Source organism: Gorilla gorilla, chromosome 6 (assembly GCF_029281585.2).
Source record: "Gorilla gorilla gorilla isolate KB3781 chromosome 6, NHGRI_mGorGor1-v2.1_pri, whole genome shotgun sequence".
Taxonomy (NCBI): Eukaryota; Metazoa; Chordata; class Mammalia; order Primates; family Hominidae; genus Gorilla; species Gorilla gorilla.
In genome coordinates this window covers 35521869-35543096 of record NC_073230.2, presented here as the reverse complement: position 1 = coordinate 35543096, position 21228 = coordinate 35521869, and the positions used below count along the sequence as shown (strand labels likewise).

The 21228-nt window shown below is 40.7% G+C and overlaps 1 protein-coding gene across 1 annotated transcript in view; it reads left to right on the top strand.

Moving 5' to 3' along the window:
• Nucleotides 1-21228, top strand: part of JAZF1 (JAZF zinc finger 1) — a 356426-nt gene that overhangs the window by 81430 nt on the left and 253768 nt on the right. The window lies entirely within an intron of this gene.

The following is a 21228-nucleotide window of genomic DNA, read 5'->3' as shown; positions in this document are numbered from 1 at the left end:
TGTGAATAGACAATGAAAATTTCATAGAATTTTCTTTAGTCAGACTGAATACACATTTAAGAAATAAGTATCAAATGCTAAAGAGCATTGGAATTTGGGGATGGAGATGTGGCCGACTGTCATCATAAGAGACAAGATACTGGACATTTGAACAAAGTACACTATCCTCTTTGAAAAGAAGAGGAAGGTTTCCATTCCATACTACAAATAATCCCCACATTATTCTAAGTCACATTGGCTAACATGCCAGCAATAATAGAAAGTCCCAAGAAAGTGGTGCTGGCATCCCTCAGTCCTAGTGCTAACTTTGCCCTGCTGCTTATTAGGAAAAGGTAGAGTAGCCCATGGATGCCTATCATGGCCCGAGAGAGAGAACATTTAATTCAGAACATTTTGCTTTGTTTTATGAATAATCCCAGACTAGGAGTTGGGCATGACTAGCGGACCTCCGTTTATGGACTTTCTTGTTGCACTGGAGCATGGTCATAGTTCTATCCTCAGAGTGTTTTCCTGATGGTCAGGTGAAATGTTGTGCATGATATGCTTAGCACGGTGCCCAACATGTTGTCAGTACACAGTTAGTGTTAGCGGTTACCATTACCATCATAATTACTAATCATTTCTTACCATCAAATGCTTAGTTGTGAGTCTAGCATTCATTTCTCCTGAGTGGGACACATTGTGAGGCATCCCAGAGTTCAAAGGAGCTAGAATCTAGTTGCACTTTAGATAAAGGAGACTCTGAAATAAAAAGTGAATAATGTTCCATTCTGAACCAGAATTTACATTTTACTGGGGAGATTATGATTGAGTGGTATTTGTTTAGTAATGCCTCTTGGTGGTCGCTATATACCTTCTGTGTGCCAGGCACTTGGCTAAGTGCTAAAAGCATAAAGAGGAAGAAGACGTACTTGGTCCTTGCACTCAGGAAGTGTCGTAGGTTGAGCTGCTACAACAAAATACTGCAGACTGTTTGGCTTACACACAAACATTTATTTCCCACAGTTCTGGAGGCTGGGGAATCTGAGATCAAGGTGCTGGCCGATTCACTTCCTGGTGAGGGCCTGCTACCTGGTTTGTGGATAGCTGTCTTCTCGCTACATCCACATATGTCAGGGAGAGAGGGAGAGGGAGAAGAAAAACTCTCTGGTTTCTCTTCTTATGAGGGCACTAATCCCATCCAGAGACCCTCATGACCTGATCATCTCCCAAAGGCTTCACTCCAAATATCATCACATTGCGGATTACAGAGTCAACATAGGAATTTAAGGGGACACAGACATTCAGTCCATAGTAGCAAGCTTAAGGTTTCTGGGGTCTAGAGACAAAATGTTCCGTTTTGTGTGCTTCAGTTTCATCATGAGATTTAATAATAATAGCTACGTTATGGAATGGTTTGAGAATTTAATGAGTAGCCTGGAGCTGGGCACCCCTGTGCAGAAGTGCGTAGTGTTCTGGGTTTGGTTAAAGCAGATTGCTGTGTGGCTGCTGGGAGTCATGGCATTTCCAAGACTTACCTCTTTCCTGTCACCCTCCCATTTCTACATGCAAAATGACCTCCCAGACTCTAGCAGGCCTGTGGCTGCCACCTTTCTTTTTAGCTCCCCGAACCTTCCCCTTCATTCAGCTACCTGAAATCCCACCTCCTCCCAAAGGACTTGCTGACTGATTCCTAGACAGCTGTGATTTCTTCTTGCCCCACCCTTTATATATCCAGCTCCTTCAACTCTCCCATTTCTTGCTTCAGAACACAGTGTAGGTCCATTCACTTAAGTTAATGTACCTGTGTTGTTCTATGGTATCAGTGTGTGTGACTTCATCTATTTTAGGAAACAAGCTCTGAGGCAGGAATTTGGCTTAACTAATTTATACAGGGCTTTGTAAAAGGCTCTGTGGAATTAGAGACACCTAATAAATGCTTCAGACTTTTGAATTGATGCCGTAATCATTTTAATGGAGGCTGATGTTGTATGTGTTCAAACAAATGGCATGTTTTCCAGCAACATTCTGGCAAATTAGCAGCATCTAAATTTAAAAAAAAGTCTGTACTTAGAAAATGAATTTTGTAAACTGTGGTAACATGCAGTTATTTATTGCTGAGCTGATTTAAGCAGAGGCCCAAATGCAGTGGTGGGAGCCAAGATTTCATTTTTTGCAATATTTGTTTGATGAAAAGTTGGTTAGTGTGGCAGAGGTTGGGTGGGAAAGTGGGGGTGGGGGGTGATTTAAAGGCATTATTGTTAACTTAATGCATATTTTAAAGAGTTAGTTAAAAACCCTTTATATCAGGTTAGCAGGTGTGATTTGGCACCATTTCTTTCTACACATGTGCCCTTTTCATTAGGAATGTGTGCCTGATGTGGTGCAGATGGCATTTAAGCCACTTGGTAATATTTTCCACAACCTGTTCTTAGTAATTAGGCTTGAATTTGCTGTTTCAAAATACTGAACGTCTTTTGGCAACTTTGTAAAAACGAAGGAACTTGAAATGTGGTCAGTATACCAGCAGAGGGCAGTGTAAGCCAGTGTTTCATTTGCAGTCAGCTTCCCATGGCCGTGGCTGCTTTTCCACACCCCAGAGCTAGAATGTTCCCGTTACTTTATTTGAGATATAGATGCAATTTGAGAATTTAAAAAAAAATTGCAAATGAAAAAGTTAAAAAATAGTCTCTTATTGGCCATCTTGTAGTAAGAAGATAAATTGTTCAGAACAGATTTGAGCTGCAATTCTGTTTTATGGATTTTTCCTTGAATCGCCTATCAACATGCTTGAATGATTATGTGAAAAGTGTAGTTCTTACGTAAATCATTTTGCTAATGCACTTAAAAGACAAAATATTTAATTTGATTATAGATGTTTTTCCTTGCTCAATAGTGGAGAGTAAGATTTTCATTATGTCTGTAAGGGTTTCAGTTATTTTTATGACAAGGGAAAGGTCATTTCTGATGTATATGGTCCAGTCAAGTTAACCTTCAGAGAATTAACAGCAAAGGACTGCTTCTTGTCATAGCTTATTGTGCTTTATAACCAAAAGTGTTGCCTTTTACTCATAATTTTTTCCTCACCACAGAACTTCTCGGACAACCCTAACCACTGGCCCTCTTGTTCCCTTCATTCTTGTTTTCTCCAACTCCAAGAGCAGACAGAGGCCCTGCCTCCCATTTCTCTCTTCAGTGGCCTCCCTCTCAGTTCTGCTTATCCCTCTCCCTTTTAGTGTCTTCTGTCTCACGCCATCCTTGATGCTGTGGAATGTTTTTGTCCCCCCCAAATTTCATATGTTGAAGCCCTAACCCCCAGGATATTTGGAGATGGAGCCTTTGAGGAGATGACGAAGGTTAAATGAGTCGTACGGTTGGGGCCCAATAAAGGCTAGTGCTAGTATAGGAAGAGGAGGAGCACCAGAGCTCTCCGTCTCAGCCGTGTGAGGACACAGCAAGAGGGCCAGCCTATGAGCCAGGAAGCAAGGCCTCAGCAGAACAGTCCTGATGGTGCCTTGATCTGGGACTTCTGCCCTCCAGAATTGCTTCTGTCGTTCAGGCCACTCTGGCTGTGGTATTCTGTTATGGCAGCCTAAGCTGACTGATGCCCTCTTAGGATCTCACAGGGATTTGAGGTTCAGCGGAGGGGACCATGATTACCTGTTGGAAGGCAGCAGAGGCTCTGCTAGAAGGACAGGTGGACTGAAGATGAGCAGAAAGCCAGAGAACTCCTTGAGGTATGGACTTGATATGGTTAGGGTTTGTGTCCCCACCCAAATCTCATCTTGAATTATACTCCCCATAATCCCCACGTGTCAAAGGAGAGACCAGCTGTAGGTAATTGAATCATGGGGGTGGTTTCCCCCATGCTGTTCTCATGATAGTGAGTTAGTTCTCACAAGATCTGATGGCTTTGTAAGGGGCTCCTCCCCCTTCGCTTGGCACTTCTCCTTCCTCCCTGCTTGTGAAGATCATGTTTTACTTCCCCTTCACCATCCGCCATGATCGTAAGTTTCCTGAGGCCTCCCCGATAATGCTGAACTGTGAGACAATTAAACCTCTTTCCTTTATAAATAAGCCAGTCTTGGGCAGTTCTTCATAGCAGTATAAAAATGGACTAATACAGGGCTTGCCTAGGAGGCCCAACAGAGTGAACAAATATGTAGAATGATTGTGGTGCTCTTGATGGAGAATGAAGAGAGGGACTGGGATGAAACTGAAGACTTGTGGGAATAAGATGGGAGAGGTTGCGTGGAGCCTTGAAAGTAGTTTGGCTTTGGTGCTGTGGGAGCTTCTCAAATTCGGAGATGGCACATCCTTGGGGTACATGTGGGTATCAGGTAAGCCAAAGCACAGAGTAGAGACTGTGCCCTTCTCTGGGGTGCCAGTTTTTCTGTTGGGACTCCAGATGTATTTCTGTGTGTTTCCTCCTTGCCGTCTTACTAAGGGAGCTTTGGTAGGACGATTGAGGGCAGTGGAGGAAAGAGGGCATTGTTAAAACATCATGAGCAGGCGCAGCTCGGCCCTTGGTCCCCTCTGGCCACAGGGTGGGGCTGAGCTGGCAAAAAAAATAAAAAATAATAATTTTTAAAAAGCACCATAAGCAAAACATGAATAAGTGGAGGTGAAGCAGGTGTTCTTGCCTGGAAGGAGAAGCTTCGGGTCTGCTTGCCCATGTTCCTTCTGCCAGAAAATTTCAAGTGCTGGGTGCCTACTGGGTTCCTTCTTCCCCCATGGCATTCCTGTAAGATAAATGGCTGCTTTTCAGCAGATGACAGTTTGGAGACAGAAGTTATTAATGTGTATAGGGTCACAAACAAGTTAGCTGATGTGTCAGGACAGAAACCCAGGCCAGGCCAAGCCAGGCTTTTCGTGCTACGGAGCGGATAGGCAGAAGCGAGCAGCCCTGGAGAGGCGGTGCTGGGGCTGGAAAGGAGACTGCTGATGTTTGGCGAGTCAGCCCTTTGGTTTCTGTCCTGTTCCTTGCCAGCTGTGGGACCTTCAGGCTGGCAATGTAGCCTCTGTTCTGAGTGAACATTAGGGATCTGTATTGATGGGAAAAGCGAAGAAGGGATATCGGAGAGGCAGACAACGATTTAATTTTAGATCCTCTCTTGATCCGAAAAAGAAATACAAATGTCTATTGCCTCCGAGCAGATCGAATGTTGACTTCTACTTCAGAGGGTTACATTGCTGATTTATGCATGTTACCATGTCTCATAGCCTTACCCTATTTTGAACCTCTGAGTGGTGGGGACATTTATCACTGTCTATGTGCTTTCATAGTTAATGTCTGTCTCTTGCTTTGGCCACACAAGAATCTAAGTTCCAGTTAGGGCTGGAACCATGGTCTGTCCTGCGGTGTCTCCACATTTATGATGTGCTTGTAACATTTGATAAAGATTTGCGAATGAATATATGGAATACTGAAGAGGGAGGGTCAAGTTGTCCTGAGCACTGAATGCATTCTTCCCTCCCTGGCTCCTGCCCACCCACACCCTTACTTTTGTCTGCAGCTCATTCTAAAAGGCATTCCTGTTATTGGCTTGTTTGCAGGCATTGCCACAGGGGGGCGCTACAGCATTTGAAAAGAGACAGTGGACAAGCATCCGCAGGCAGGCACCTGTCTTTTGGGTTTGCCCAAAGCTCGGTGAGAAGTGAACTATCACTGTGGCACTCTCTTCATTTCCCCCTGAATGGGCAAAACAACCCAGTGAACGCGCCGCCTGAGAGAGCTGACTGGATTTTAGCAATGTGAAATGGTCATATACCAGGAGAAATTTTTAGCAAATTGAAAGGAACATATGTAAGTGGTAATTGATGAAGAATCAAGTTTTTCAGATAAGTTTGAAGTCATCCAATCAGTAATTTTTTTGTCTGCAACATTGTAGTAGTCTGTTTTCACGCTGCTGATAGCACTGCTGATAAAGACATCCCAAGACTGGGTAATTTATAAAGAAAGAGTTTCAATGGACTCACAGTTCCGTGTAGCTGGGGAGGCCTCACAATCATGGTGGAAGGCAGAAGGCATGTCTTACATGGCAGCAGACAAGAGAGAATGAGTCGAGTGAGGGAAACCCCTTATAAAACCATCAGATCTCGCAAGACTTACTGCCACAAGAACAGTATGGGGGAAACCGCCCCCAGGATTCAGTTATCTCCCACCTGGTCCCTCCCACAACGTGGGAATTATGGAGCTACAATTCAGTATGAGATTTGGGTGGGGATACAGCCAAACCATATCAAACACCAAATTCACAGATGCTAATTAATGGTGGGAAGTAAGGGGTGATAAGTCACACTGAAGTATTGAAACATCAAAATTTTAAAATGCTTTTAAAAAGATTGTGCCCTTCTGTGTTCTTCCAGTGCACATGGCAACTAGAACACTTTGTAGAAACCCTTTCAGGGATATGTTTTAGGAAAGATATTTAAGTTACATGAAATAATGTTTTGATTATTTGTCTATGACTGGAAATTTCTAGGTAAAAATTTCCTTTTTTTCTTTTCTTTCTTTCTTTTTTTGTTTAAAACAGGGCCTCACTCTACTGCCCAGGCTGGAGTACAGTTGTGTAATTACGGCTCACTGCAGCCTCGATCTTCCCAGGCCCGGGTGATCCTCCCACTTCAGCCTCCTGAGTGGCTGGGACTACAGGCACAAGTTACTACACTCAGCTAATTTTTTTGGTTTTTTTCTTTTTGTATTTTTGTAGAGATGGGATTTCACTATGTTGCCCAGGCTGGACTTGAACTCCTGGGCTCAAGCACTCTGCCTGCCTCAGCCTCCCAAAGTGCTGGGATTATAAGTGTGAGCCACCGCATCCAGCCAGAAATTTCTAAAAGCAGTTCTATGAAGTAGTTTAAGCAGTTTCTTTTCCTTTTCTTCCCTACTTTTAATTTTTTTATATACTTTTAATATTGCTTATCCCTTTCTGAACAGGCAATATAACATCAAAGGTCAGTCCAACCGTGTATTTTAACTAAATAGAAGCCAAAATAAGGAGCTGTCATTTCTAAAAATGAGATCTTTTTATTTCCTTCTTCCTCTACTTTGACATTAGTTGGTTTTTTGGGTTTTTTTTTGCCTTTTGTCCCTGAAATGGGATGTTAGAGTTTAGATTATTGCTGTCAGGTTAAAAAAAAAATTGAAACTAATTAGAAGTTGATAGTTTAAACATTGACTCCTACCCATTGAGTGCCGTTTATATATGTAATTACAGTGTCTACATATATACACAAATACAACATTGTGTTTACATATATATGTGAAGTCATATGTAATACCCCAAATATACCCTCAATGAGAGGAAAAAGAAAATATTGAAAAGTTTCCCCAAATCTAAACCTTTTCTCACTAGAAGTTGAATGTTGCCATGTACTTGTGTAATTAAGCCATCGTAGCAAATTTTCTGCTACGGTAACGTACTTGGACTGCATGAAATGTTATTGCCAAGTTGATTTTACAAGGTTTTGACCTATTGACGTGCTAAGGTAGAAGGTGTGAGTCTTTTAAGTTCCATTACACAGGATTCAAGGGCCCATCATCATTTAAAACAAGAGAATATTTTCCAGTTGGGCCATACACACACCGACTATTCTAACAGCAATATGAATGTTGAAGTGTATTTCTGAATTTTAAAAACCCAAAGTAATAAAGTTTACATTAAACAGATTTTCCTTTGATCTCTCTCTCTCTGCATGTGCATATATATATGTGTGTGTGTGTGTGTGTGTATATATTATATATATAATATATATGTATATTTAACTTACATTGAAATCTTCATTCAGGACTTTGTTTATTCAGGTTAGTATTAAGTTGATTTTAAGAGCATAAAAGAAAGTAAAACTGTATTCTCTTTTCTCCAAAAGTGGATTTAATGGGAAATACCTAAATAAAAAAAAATCTAAACTATTTTAAGAATGTTCTTAGTGGTGAAAATTGTTATGGTAGCATATTGGGAGCAAGGGAAAATGCCTCATAAATACCTAGTTTAACAACTGTGGTTTTAAATAGTCGTGAAAAATAACATGACTGTTAGGAGGAAACATTAAATATTCATGAAAATATGGACTTCTAGTTGAGACATAATAAAAAATTGAAGTTCAGGTTGACAGAAGAAAGTGCATCTCTCAAAAGTATGTAAAAATATGAATAACATTATTTCCCCTGATATAATTAGAAAAAATAGTAATAATTTTAATTAACTTTTAGGTTAAAAAACTAAAAAAAAGTCTGTGGAATAGAAAAAAAAATAAGAGCTTGAATAGGAAAAGAGGAAGACAGAGAATGAGGAGGCGTGGTTAAAAGTCGGGTGAGCTGGCTTTGATCCAGGTTCCACCAATTACTAGCCTATGGCCTTGGGTAGATTAGCAGTGAAGCCGCCTCACTTTTCTTCTCTATTATATGGGAGTACTAGTACCTGTGTTGGAGGATATTGTGATGCTCAAATGAGATATTTTAAACAAAGAGTGAGTTTTTACTTTTCATGTAGATAGAATAGGATAATGCTAAGAATGCACTGTAACACTAAAATAATTTCCTTTTGGCATGTAATTGGCCTAGAATTTATACTAGAGTCTTATGCTTTGATTTAATAATGTTTAAAGTTATGAAAAATAAGATGAATGGGCAAGTTAGGCAGTTATTGAAGAAACTGGGGAAACCCAGTATTAAGATTGCAGTTTGACTGGATATTAGCATCTTCGTTAAGCAGAGAGATTTGTTGTTCATGATGAAGAAGGTGATGGTGATGATAATGGCAGTTAATGTTCATTGAGTTCATAAGGTATGTTAGGCACTATAAGAGCTATACAGGCAATCTTATCCAATCTTCACTATAGTCTGATGAGGTAGGTTCAATCATTAAACTGATTTTTAAGTTGAGGAAAGTGTGGTTTAAAGAGGTTGAGTAACTTGTTAGTATCTACAGTGGATATTGGGATTGAAGCCCTGGCAGGCAACCTTGATTCTTGACTGACAATGGCACCATACTGGATTTGATGGTACCTGTGGTTAACTTCTTGGGGACCCAAATCTTACATGGACTTTTGAATCTAAATGATGTAATCTCACCACGGAGTTTCTTGTTTCCCTCACATCTCAATTTCTCTCATCTTGTATTTTACTATATGTAGTCAGGAAGAACCAAGCTCCTCTTTCAACACTTAGAAATTTCCTCAGCTAAATAGCCAATTTATCACTTGCCAATTCTACCTTCTACAAAATACTAGTACATGAACACAGTTCAATCAAGTTCTTTGCCACTTTATAACAAGAATTTACTTTTCTTAATTATTCAATAACATGTTCCTCATTTGTCTGAGCCTTCATTGGTACCATCCCTATTTCTACGACATTCTGAACAGGATTACTTATGTGTTTTCCCAGAAGATGAAAACTTTCTATATATCTCTCCTCTTTTCTTTCTGAGCCCTCACCGGAATCACCTTCCAAAGTCCCTTCACAGCAATATCAACATTTTCTAGCATGTACCTTCCAGCCTCTCTACGCGTTAACCAGTTCCAAAGCCACTCCCACATATTTAAGTATTTGTTAAGGCAGCACTCCACTTCCCAGTACAAATTTCTGTTTTAGCTTGGGCTATTATAATAGAATACTGGTATTTATTTCTCATGGTTCTAAATGCTGGGAAGTCCAAGATCAAGGTGCTAGCATAATTGGGTCTGGTAAGGTCCTCTTCCTGGTTTGCAGATGGCTGTGGTTTTGCTGTCTTCAAATAGTGCAGAGAGAGAGGAAGCAAATTCTCTCGAGTCCCCTCTTATAAGAGCACTAATCCCATCATAGGCAAGGACTCCACTCTTATGATCTAATTACCTCCCAAAGGCCTCATCACCACAGACCATCACATTGGGGATTAGATTTTTAAGTTTCCTTAAATATTCAATACTATTATTGTTTTGCTTTCTGTTTCTGTTTTATTAGTTTCCTCCTGTATTGCTCATTGGAATGCACTGTGATGACCAAGTGTATCCAAATGGGAGATTATGTCTTGGGAGCATTTTTATTCTTGTTGGAAATTGGTGATGATTGGAAATATGATGAGTATGTGCAGTGCTGATGATTTGTCCAGTGTCCCCCTAGTTTGGAGATGTTGGTAAAATAAAATTAATTGAAGGGAGGAATTAACATGAGAATCAAGCCCATTATTAGTTTAAGAATGAATGTATCCTGAGAGAGATTATGTAAACTCACAGAAACATCCATCCCTGCTTAAAACAATAAAAAAGAAACACAAGGGACAACAGAATGCAAATAGTGATTTAATGGCATAGTGGTGGTTTGGCAGGTGAAAATAACAGAGTTCTAACAGAGGAGAATCAGAGGACCAGTCCTTGGGAATGGAGACAGGCCCCCTTTTCTTTGGGAGATATTAGGACTAGGGTTGGAAGTAGAAGGAAAAGGAGACACTCCTTAAACAAACCTAGCTACACTTCATCACACACATCTCTGACTTTGATCCCTGTGGCAGGAAGCACTATTATTAAAATTGGGACTTACTGAGGTTTTCTCATGTAATTAGGAAAAGGAAAGGTGTGTTTGACAGTGGAGCCTTTAGATCTAATTACCTGCAACCTAGTTGTGGCTCAGTGGTCAGAAGGGAGCCACCAATAGCACTTATTAATGTATTGCCTAATTTCCTTATAAGGCACAGGGAGCCAGTAAGAAAGCTAGCTCCTAGTAGCAAAATATCTCAGAATCCAGAAAGGATTTAGCAATGCGGAAGAGAGATTTGCAGAAAAAGGTAGAAGTTGCAGTTTTAAAAGTGATGAAACTTTCGGAACATGATACCAGTTGAAACTGCTGTCGGCTACCATGTCCCTGCACCACTGCCTCTTGCAGCAGATTGTAGCCCCGTGGTGTTAACCCTGAGTGACTGTTAAGCTCCGTGAAGGGATGTGTTTTCAGACCCCCTGGTTTTCAGGCTGTTTCTGTTAACGTAGGGCATCTAATCTGTATGAGGGGGACAAGGATGTAGTTCAAAGCTGCCAGGGAGACATCCACTGGGAAGCAGGACTTGTCTTGGTAATTGCTTAAAGAAATAAAGGCCCTTTGTCAAAGCCTTCTCTTTATCTCCTGTATTCCCACTAGGAAAAAAAAAGTGGAGAGGAGAAAGAAAATATACAGGGATACTGATTTTGACTATTTTTTTCCTTTTTAAAATGGACATTTTCATTGATTAAGGAAAACAAAAGGAAGGAAACAAAGATAAATCTAGATTTTGGTGCTCCTTCTTTGATATGGACAAATGGCCTCCTCCTTGCATTCTTCCTGATTAGGAATTTTGAAAAACCTTATGTTGAATGATGACATTCTAAAGCTCACTATCCTAAGAAAATGAGTCCTTGATAAATTTTTCTTTGCTTAGAAGCAAGAGATGATTAACTGTATGCAAAGGGTCTTCATTTTATGTGTCCTTTTTCCCCTCAGAAAATGGAGAGGTTGGTTGTTAATACAGACCAACAGTACATTTCTGAATGATGTTATTTTCTGAATTAATGCTGCACTACTCTATTTTTTTTTAAATCCTATTTTGGTAAATGTAAACTTTTTATCAAAAATGAAGCAAACAAAGAGGAAAATCCCCCAAACCACCTAGACAAAAATTAGGGATCACTTTTGAGGACTGTTCTCATTCAGAGGCAGTCACGTCTATTTTGCCCTCTGAAATTCAATGGATTATGATTTTTTTTTTTTTACTTCTAAAGGGGCCCTTCCAAGATTAATTCCTAGAATAGCTCTGGCTGATGTATTCTTGAAATCAAGTGAGACCCTGTCTTACTGTCATAAACATGAATCCACCTTTTAAGGATGGTGTTGGTCCTTGGATTAGCAGCTGCTACATAATTACTTTTGTCTGTCTGATCATTAATGTGTAGAGTATCCATATAACTTGTTGAAAGCTAAACAAAAACCTACTTAGGTCAGTCATTTGATGTCATAAAACTGATTGTTTATAACATTAAAAATTTTTTAACTGAATTAAATTAAATTGATTAGTATGAGTTACAGAGTAAAGAGAAGAAAGACACATAGTAAGTTAAATAAAGGGCTCTGTGTTTTCTGAATGGTAGGAAAATTTCCCAGGGTGCATCACCCTTATAATACTACTGTGGGGAAGTTGTTAACTCTTTTTAAAATTCTACTTCTAAGGATATTTGTCATCATCAGTGGTAACCTTTTCTCTTGCTTCAGATGTGTTAAGTCTTTACACTTATTAATTCTTTTATGTAGTGTTTGTAGTTTGTAGAAGGAAATTGATTTTCTTGTAATGGGAAAATCATCGCTCCTATTATGACATAAAACTTTAATTTGATGTCTCCTCCACTGACCCAAACTAATTACAGCAAAAACATGTTAACAAAGTGAGTAAAGTTCTTTCTTTCATGCATCAATTTTACTACTCAGGGCTGCCCCAGAAAGTCTTAAATGAAGGTGCTGCTCTGTTACCCTGGGACTGTGTGTGTGCACATGTATGTGTGTGTCTGGAGTAACCACTGTGACAGGCAGTGAAATATAGATGCTCGTGGTGAAACTTGAACTCCTCAGATCATCAGCTTCTAAGGAGCAAAGAAATATTAAAGGGGTTTATCAGTAATGGTTAGAACACACAACAGCTGAAAACATGGGCAGAGCTTCCTCTTTAATTTGGGCAGATTGGAATGCACCTCCCCAAATGAAACGGAAACAGTAAAATTTAAAAACTTTTATGAGTACCCAGCTCAGCTGCACCTGGCTGCTCTAATTGCCTTCAACCTAGTCATTACTGGGGAGGCAAGATGTTTAGCCACCAACAGCCCTTATTAATGTATAATAGGAATTTACTTGTAAAACAGAATTATTGGGATGGCATGATGTCATAAAGACAGAGTGCTGACATTTCAGATTGTTTTATTTAGGGATGTTGAATTATAATTTAGGAGTGGAATATTCTTTTGGTAATTAATCACAATTTGGCACAACCCCAGTGTGGGTTAGGCGTATGGATACATAGAATTCATGATTGCAGTGCTCTTCTAATAAAGGTTGTGTTTGTGCAAATGCATGTAATTCTCATGAATTATCTATGGGAAAGAAAAATCTTCTCTAGTACTTTGCAGATGTGCAAAAACTGACCACAGCAGGTGTAAATAAATGAAATGTTTCAACAAGTCTGCCTCTGGATTTCTGTAAAAATGTAAAAGCCTCACAATTATAAAGCTGCCTGCAAATTTTCTTCTTGGTATCAATGATATGAGAAATGGGATACATTAATTTTGCTGGACCTCAAACTTAGAATCTGTCAATATGGCTCTGTGATTAATGGCTACAGATTTTACCTGCCTCATAAATATAATGGGCCTTGATTACTGAGCTCAGTTTGCAAAGCAATAGTTAACATGATGTCAACACTTCCATTGTAAACCCCATTTTTGGAGGGGTTTATAACGTGGTCATAAAAAATCACGGGGGGATGACACTTTGAATATGAGGTCTTAGTCTGGGGAAACAAAGATATTTTCAGGAAAAGATTTAAGTGTTCCCTTTACCTATTTGTAGGTTTATGAAGACCTAAGCTGCATATAAAAATTTCAAGTTTTATGTACTTTAAAGAGAAAAATTTTAAATAAATAGGATTTCTTATTGCTCATCTTGTTCAGTTTTTCTAAGGAAATACTGTATAGTTAGAGCATACATTTTAAACTGGAAGGGAACATTTTAAACATGGTATGGTACATATCAGAAGATATTTAAAAAATCATTCTGTATTAATGTCTTTGGGATTTTATGCCTGTTAGCCACATAAAAATCATATGTTTCAGATCTTCTCAACAAGAATACTAGGGCAAAGCTTAGTTTTTGCAAGCCTTGGAAAATATAGTATGAACTGAGCCACCTTGGCAAGACAATGTTGCACACAACAGAATACAGGATACTGGGTAATTTATAAAGAAAATAATTTATTTCTTCCAGTTATGGAGGCTGAGAAGTCCAAGGTTTGAGGGGCTGCATCTTGTGAGGCCTTCCTCCAAGTGGGGACTCTGCAGAGTCCTGAGGTGTGCAAACATGCCAGCCCAGGTCTCTCCGCCTTATCTTCTAAAGCCGCCAGCCCCAATCCCATATGAACCTATTAATCCATAAATGTTAATCCATTCACGTCTTAAAGGCCCCACCTCTCAATACTGCCATATTGGGGATTAAATTGCAACACGAACTTTGGAGAGGATAAACATTCAAACCACAGCAGACAACAAACATCCTTTCTGACCTAGAACATAAATTGCCTCTTGTGTGAAGAGAGAGGGAGCCTGCCCAGAGCTGCTCCAAGGCCATCTCCATGTCTCCCTCCTGGGCATGGCGATGGCATGATGCTGCTTGCCCCCTGTGGGGTGGGGTCACCCTTAGAAGCTCAGCATTTGTTTTGTGCCCTTACTGACCATGGCACAGAAAGACTAAAAAAACCCATACACTTTTTAATAGCCAGTACTTCTACAAGTTTGTGAGAACAAACTTCCTGACAGGAAGCCAGGATTAACTCTCTTGGAATTTAAGGGAGGTTGGATTGGAGGCCGTGGTCAGAACCCAAACTTTTGAAGTGGGAGTTCAGCTCCCACAATGTACTTGACTTGGTAATAGCTTAAGAGTTTTCATTTAAAGAGTCATCTCATAGTACTTTGTAATTGGTTCCAAAGCCACTAGTTGGCCTGATGGAAAGGGTTTTTGTTGTTGCTGTTAGTTTGTTTTTGTTTTGGCGTATGGGGAGACTAGATTGTGCCATAAAATCAGTAAAGCAGAATTGTTAAACCCACAATGATACTGGGCAAGTGTTAGGTTTTTCTCTTCTCTTTCTGAGAAACTCCCTCTCTTCCTTCCACCCTCCCTCGCAAGGGGGCTTTTCCACAGTCTTCAGAAGGCAGCAGAAAATGTTGCAGTGTGATGGTTACAAGACTGGCATATATTTCAGTATTGTTTGTAATGCCTGAAATATTTATCAAAATATACCCATGACATCTTCTGCCCTCATTCGATAATCCTGGAAAGAAACAAGCTATTTCACTATTTGCTTTATATTGTTAGACTTGTTGTCATAAAATGTAAAATGTAAAAGCAATACCAATAATTCTTAGGCTGGCAGAAATTATTGGATGTTCCAGCCTGCCTGAGTAATAGCACTGGGCCCTGGCATTGGGTAAGACAATGTTGCAACAATGTTACAATGTTGTAAGCAACATTTCTTACCCAATGTCAGGGCCCAATGTTTTACTGGCTGGGTCAGCGGACAAGGCTTTTCCTTGAATAATGCTCACATAAATAACTTTAAAAATGTATCTGATGGCCTGTGGGTTAAGGCAGCAATAGCATTAATTGACATAGTGATAAAGAAGTTTGTAGCACTGCATTTTGAAAAATACAAAATAATACAGCACTCTTGGCACTTCATATGCTGTGTGTATTTTAGTCTTCACGGCAACCCTATGAAGTAAGTGGTTGGTTGTGCTCTTACAGCTTTGCAAACAGCCTTAAAAAGTTTCCGTACATTTTCTGAGATCACATAGCATGTGAGCTGTGGAGCTGGGATGGGAAACAAGGTCTGTGTTATTCTGCAACCCATGGTACTCCCATTATGTATCAATAACTCATAGGTCAGGTACTAAAATATTCATAATCATGAGTTTATTCAGTAAATATCCATTGAGTGGCTGTCATGTGGTAGGCCTTGTGCAGATTCTGGGGTTGTGATAGGAGTGAGACAGCCTTAGGGTATATGCACGAGTGGGGCAGGGATACTGAGACGTTACAGGAACTTACACTTGAGGCACAAGGGCTAAACTGAGAGATGTGAACCCCAAGAGAGCATGTGGAAGGGGCGCTTGATCTAGGATTGAGGGGGTTCAGGCAAAACTTACCAGAAGCCAAAAAGCTGGAAGGCAACGGCCCCAGCCAGGTAGAGGGGATTTGGGTGAGGGAAAACATTTTAATCCACGAGTACAGCAGAAGCAAAGGAGATGAGAAAATGTGTTTCCATGAGGGACAGGCCAGAGCACTCAGTAGTGGTCAGCTCTGGAAGGGCTTTGCAATCCCAGTTGGAGGAGTTTTGACTTTCTCACAGACTGAAGGAAGGCACTGGTGGGTCCTGAGCTGGGACTGAGGTGTCCAGGTCAGCATTTGAGAAGCTGACCCTGGCTACCTTGTGGAGCAGGGAATAGTAATGGTGGCACCGAGGCAAAGGCCCCCTTTGCAGTCACTGGGAGTGGAGTTGGAAGTGGACTTTGGTGATGTTCAGCAGGTGGATGCACAGTCCTTGGGGATTTATGGGATGTGAGGGGTAAGGTTCCAGAGAGGGGCCCAAGGATGGCTCATGGGTGGCTGGTGGGACATGTGCCTTTCACCCAGAAGAGGCTGCGAGGAGGGAGACCAGGGCAAGGGAGCTTCAAACATACTGCTGCCTGGGGAGCTACTGGTTATACATGTCCAATAGGCAGCTGGAGCTGGAGGAAGAGATTTGAGAGCCATCAGCATACAGATATTAACTAAAATCACAGGAGAGGAAAGACCGTGTGGCATGAGAAGAGAACCTAAGAAGATCCCCAAGGTCAAAGACTTACCAAGGGTGGACAGAGAAAAGGGAGCCTGCACAGGAGTAGAGTGAACGGGCAGAGGCGGGAGAGCAACGGGAAGCCCAGGAAGGAGAGTTCAATGAGGAACACTCGTCAGCCCAGTGAAATGTTGCAGAGAAAGCCAAATAGACAAGGGCTGCAAGGGTGAGTGACATCCTCGCCTCCCCACGCCCCCATGCATTGTCTTGAAGGAGGTGATGCTTTGGCATGATTTGTCTGAGAAATTCTACCAGGTCTTACTTCATTTTGTCAGAGGGACCTGTCTAAAGGATGCTTTAGCAGGCTAAAGTTTCAAGTCTCCAGATACTTTCTCATAATCATCAAACATACTCTACTCTAAAATAGCCTAAGGACTTTTAAATAATAAACTTATTGTTATCGTAGAATGTAGCATTTTTAGGTTGAAAGTAATTTTAGAGATCAACTTATTTAGCCCTTTAATATTACTGTCAGTCATTGATTTATTCTGTAAATGGTTATTAAACTCTAGTATCATCCAGGTATATAGATTAATAGTTTTACTATAGTGATCTTTTTAAGAAAGCATAAGAGTGCAGCATTTTGTGGTAATGAAAATGGCATAATATGTGAATTAATAGAAATAGAGAAAATTCAGTCCATGTTAATTTTTTTCTCTCTCTGGAAAGATGGAAACACATATAAATGCAGATTGACCCATCCTCCACAAAGTTTTGAGTATCACAAACTCCCTGGCCTTGATGTTTTATTAAATTCTTCCTTGGGGTCTTGTCCCACTTTGCTCTCTGGTGGTGTCGAGGCTTCTGGACAAGGGGAAAGGGTGGAGCAGAGGCCGCTACAATGCCCCAGGCTCACCAGCTTGTCCAAGTGCGTGGACACTGTGTTCTGTAGCCCCAGGTAATTTTTCAAGTCCCCAAAACCCCAGCTAAGCAGCGTGAAGAAGTAGAATAGCTGGGGGAATGGCGCAGCTTGCTGTTTTTTGGTGCTGGTTATGACCAAATCTTAGAAAAAGCATCTGGTGCCCCGAAGTGCTGGATGCTCTCCCTCTTGCTCCCCTCTGCAGGCACAGCCCCCCAGGCACTCCTGCACTCCTTCCCCCATGTTGGTGTTGGTTCCTCCGAGCTGGTCGTCCTGTCTTCATTTACTGTTTATCTGCATGTGACTTCCTCATCGTTATGTGATTTCCTTGGGGAGGGGGTGGCTCCATTCCAGGCTTACTGAAGAGTAACAATACTGGGCTTAGCCCTGTCTCAAAACCTTAACCTGACTGGGTCACATCCCAGAGATGTCCCCCGCTGCCCTGAGGTCAAAGAATGCAAGGCCTGCTTTATCTCTGCCAGCTGCCTTTCCTGTGCTGGTCCCCACGAGGTTTGCTTTACTTTTCCTCTAATTTACCAGCTTACTACTCTGTATCTTCTGAGGAACTTTGATGCCCTCCCTCCCTTCCCCCCTACAGGCACACCTTGCTTTACCACACTTGGCAGACAGTGCGTTTTTTTACAGATTGTAGGTTTATGGCCATTTTCTCAATAGCATGTGCCTGCTTTATGTCTCTGTGTCACATTTTGGTAATTCTTGCAATATTTTAAATTTCGTTGTTATTGTATCTGTCATTGTGATCTGTGATCGGTCATCTTTGACTTTACTATTGTAATTGGTGGTGCCATGAACTGCACCCATATAAGATGGTGAACTTATTCAATAAATGTTTTATGTGTTGACTGCTCTATCAACAGGTCCTTCCTCTGTCTCTCTTCCTCTTCCTGGGCCTGCCTATTCCTGGAGACACGGCAGTGTTGAAATTAGGCCAATTAATAACCTTATGATGACCTGTAAGTGTTCAAGTGAAAGGAAGAGTAACACGTCTCTCACTTTCAATCAAAAGCTAGCAAGGATTAAGCTTAGTGAGGAAGGCATGTTGAAAGCCAACACAGGCTGAAAACTCAGCTTCTTGCACCAAACAGTTAGCCAAGTTGTGAATGCAAGGAAAAAGTTCTTGAGGGAAATTAAAAGTGTTACTCCAGTGAACACATGAATGATAAGAAAGCAGAACAGCTTTATTGCTGATATGGAGAAAGTCTGAGTGTTCTGGATGGAAGACCAACACAGCCGTAACATTCCCGTAAGCCAAAGCCTGATCCAGAGCAAGGCCCCAAGTCTCTTCAATTCTATGAAGGGTGAGGTGAGGAAGCTGCAGAAGAAAAGTTGAAAGCTAGCAGAAGTTGGGTTCATGAAGTTTAGGAAACTAAGCCATCTCCGTAAGGTGAAAGTGCAAAGTGAGGCAGCAAGTGCTGATGGAGAAGCTGCAACAATTTATCCAGAAGATCTAGCTCGGATGACTATAAGCATTTTTACAAAGTATTTTTTAGCAATAAAATATTTTAAAATTAAGATATATACTTTTTAAAGATGTTATTGCACACTTTATAGACTACAGTATAGTGTAATCTATAGTGCACTGGGAAATCAAAAAATTAGTGTGACTTGCTTTATTGTGATATTTGCTATTGCAATGGTCTGGAACCAGACCAGCAGTATCTCTGAGTTATGCCTCTAACTGATCTCTGAGTTATGCCTCCCTGATCCCTGGTGCTAGCTGAACAATCAGCAGGGTTCGTAAACCGATGCTGCAGTCAATAAAGGTTATTAACAGCATATTGGATGTTGTGATGAGATTAGAAGAAAGCATTTGAAACATGGCCTACTACACAATGAGTATAATTAAATGTTTCTTAATTAAAAATTTTAGAGAGGCGCCAAGTTCTTAAGTTCCTACTCAGTTCATCAGCAAGCATGTATTGATTTGCCTGTGGTTGTCATCCTTATCATTATTTTAATATTTGCTAACCTATGGGTAAACTCTCAGGTCATTTTTGTTCAGGAGACTTGTCAGTTTTATGATTTCTCATAATGAATTCTCTTAAGTGATATTTATATTTTATTTTGCTCCTCGTGGCTTAGTTTTCCAGTATTTCTTATTCTATATCAGCGTCTGTCAGAGAAAAATGGGATTGAAGATGTATTTTGAGTTAAGAAGTGATAAAAACAGAAGCGGGAGGCAGCTCCAAATGAAGGTGGTTGCTGTGATGGAATTTGGTGATCAGAGTCCAAGTGAGGTACATCTTTTAAATTATGCGCATGGCTGGGTGTGGTTGGCGCACGCCTGTAATCCTGACACTTTGGGAGGCCCAAGCAGGCGGATCACCTGAGGTCAGGAGTTCAAGAGCAGCCTGCCTAACTTGGTGAAACCCTGTCTCTACTAAAAGTATTTTAAAAATTAGCCAGGCTTGGTAGTGGGCACCTGTAATCCCAGCTACTTGGGAGGCTGAGGCGGGAGAATTGCTTGAACCTGAGAAGTGGAGGTTGCAGTGAGCAGAGATCACGCCACTTGCACTCCAGCCTGGGCAACAGAGCAAACTCTGTCTCAAAAAAAAAAAAAAAATTATGGGCATTTTAGATTTTCCATCTGTAAAGAAAGGAGGAGGAACAATGTGGCATCTCAGGTCCCTACCAGTTCTAAAAGTCAGTTATTCTAGTTCTAGAGTACAGGCAAAACTATGGATGGCTTTTTGTTCCTACAATTTTTATGAACATTTTCACTGGCTTTAATATCCATGTCCAAAGTAACAGGGAAGGTAGGACTTTTCACCAATACTCAACTGATCTCCTGCTTCTCTTCTTGTCCAGTGTTTTCCACTTTTCAAAAATTTTTATCATGGACTAGTAGTGCAAGAAAAGGGGCCAGAGTATAGTGTCTGGATTCACTGTTCATAAATGGCATTACAAAAAAAACCCAAGTAGATCATTTGAATTGTATATTTCATGTCAAGTGGCCCTCTCTCTATTCGCCTGGCAATTAAGAGTTGGTTACATGAAATTAATCTGGTAGTAATACAATCTTCAATTCACAAAGTAATTTTCTTTGCCTTTGAGTAGCAATGCAGATGCCTACCACAAGAGGGCAGTGTAGGTGATTGCATGAAGGAGATGGCTTCTGCAAAAAGAAATGACGTTTATGACACTAGTTTCCAGCTTAGAGAGCATTTTCACATGCACATATGATGGTCTCAGCAGTTCTCTGTGATGGGTGAAGCATGCATAATCGCTCCCATTTTATAGATGGAGAAACTAATGCTAGAAAGGCTTAAAGATAATTTGTATAGAGTTGCACAGCTGATAAATGCCATCCAGTGCTTGAATCCAAGTCTCTTGCCACTATACTATCCTGCCCGTAAGTGGTACATTATCATCATACGAGCGACTTCCTAATGTAGAGTTGAGAGGCTGTACAAACCTAGGAAACATCTGTTCTATGGGAAAAATTCTCAATTTTTTTCATCTAACACAGCATCTTGTGAAAACTTTCAAGACTTACGTTTTCTTCTGTTCCATAAAGATGGGAAAGGCCAGGAATTATTTGTCTCATAAGTGCCACCATGCACAGCCATCATTGCAGTCTCAGTTATTTTGAGCTAGATTACATAGTGGGTCTTAAATAGTAGATGGGGAGGAGAAAGAGGTCAAAGTGAAGGAGAAATCAGGACCCGGATGTACATAATCCAAATTACCACTTCCTCAGTTTCCATGGTGAACGTGGAAATTCCCTATGGACTCCCAGAGCTCCAGCTCTTTAAGTAGTTTCAAAGGAGA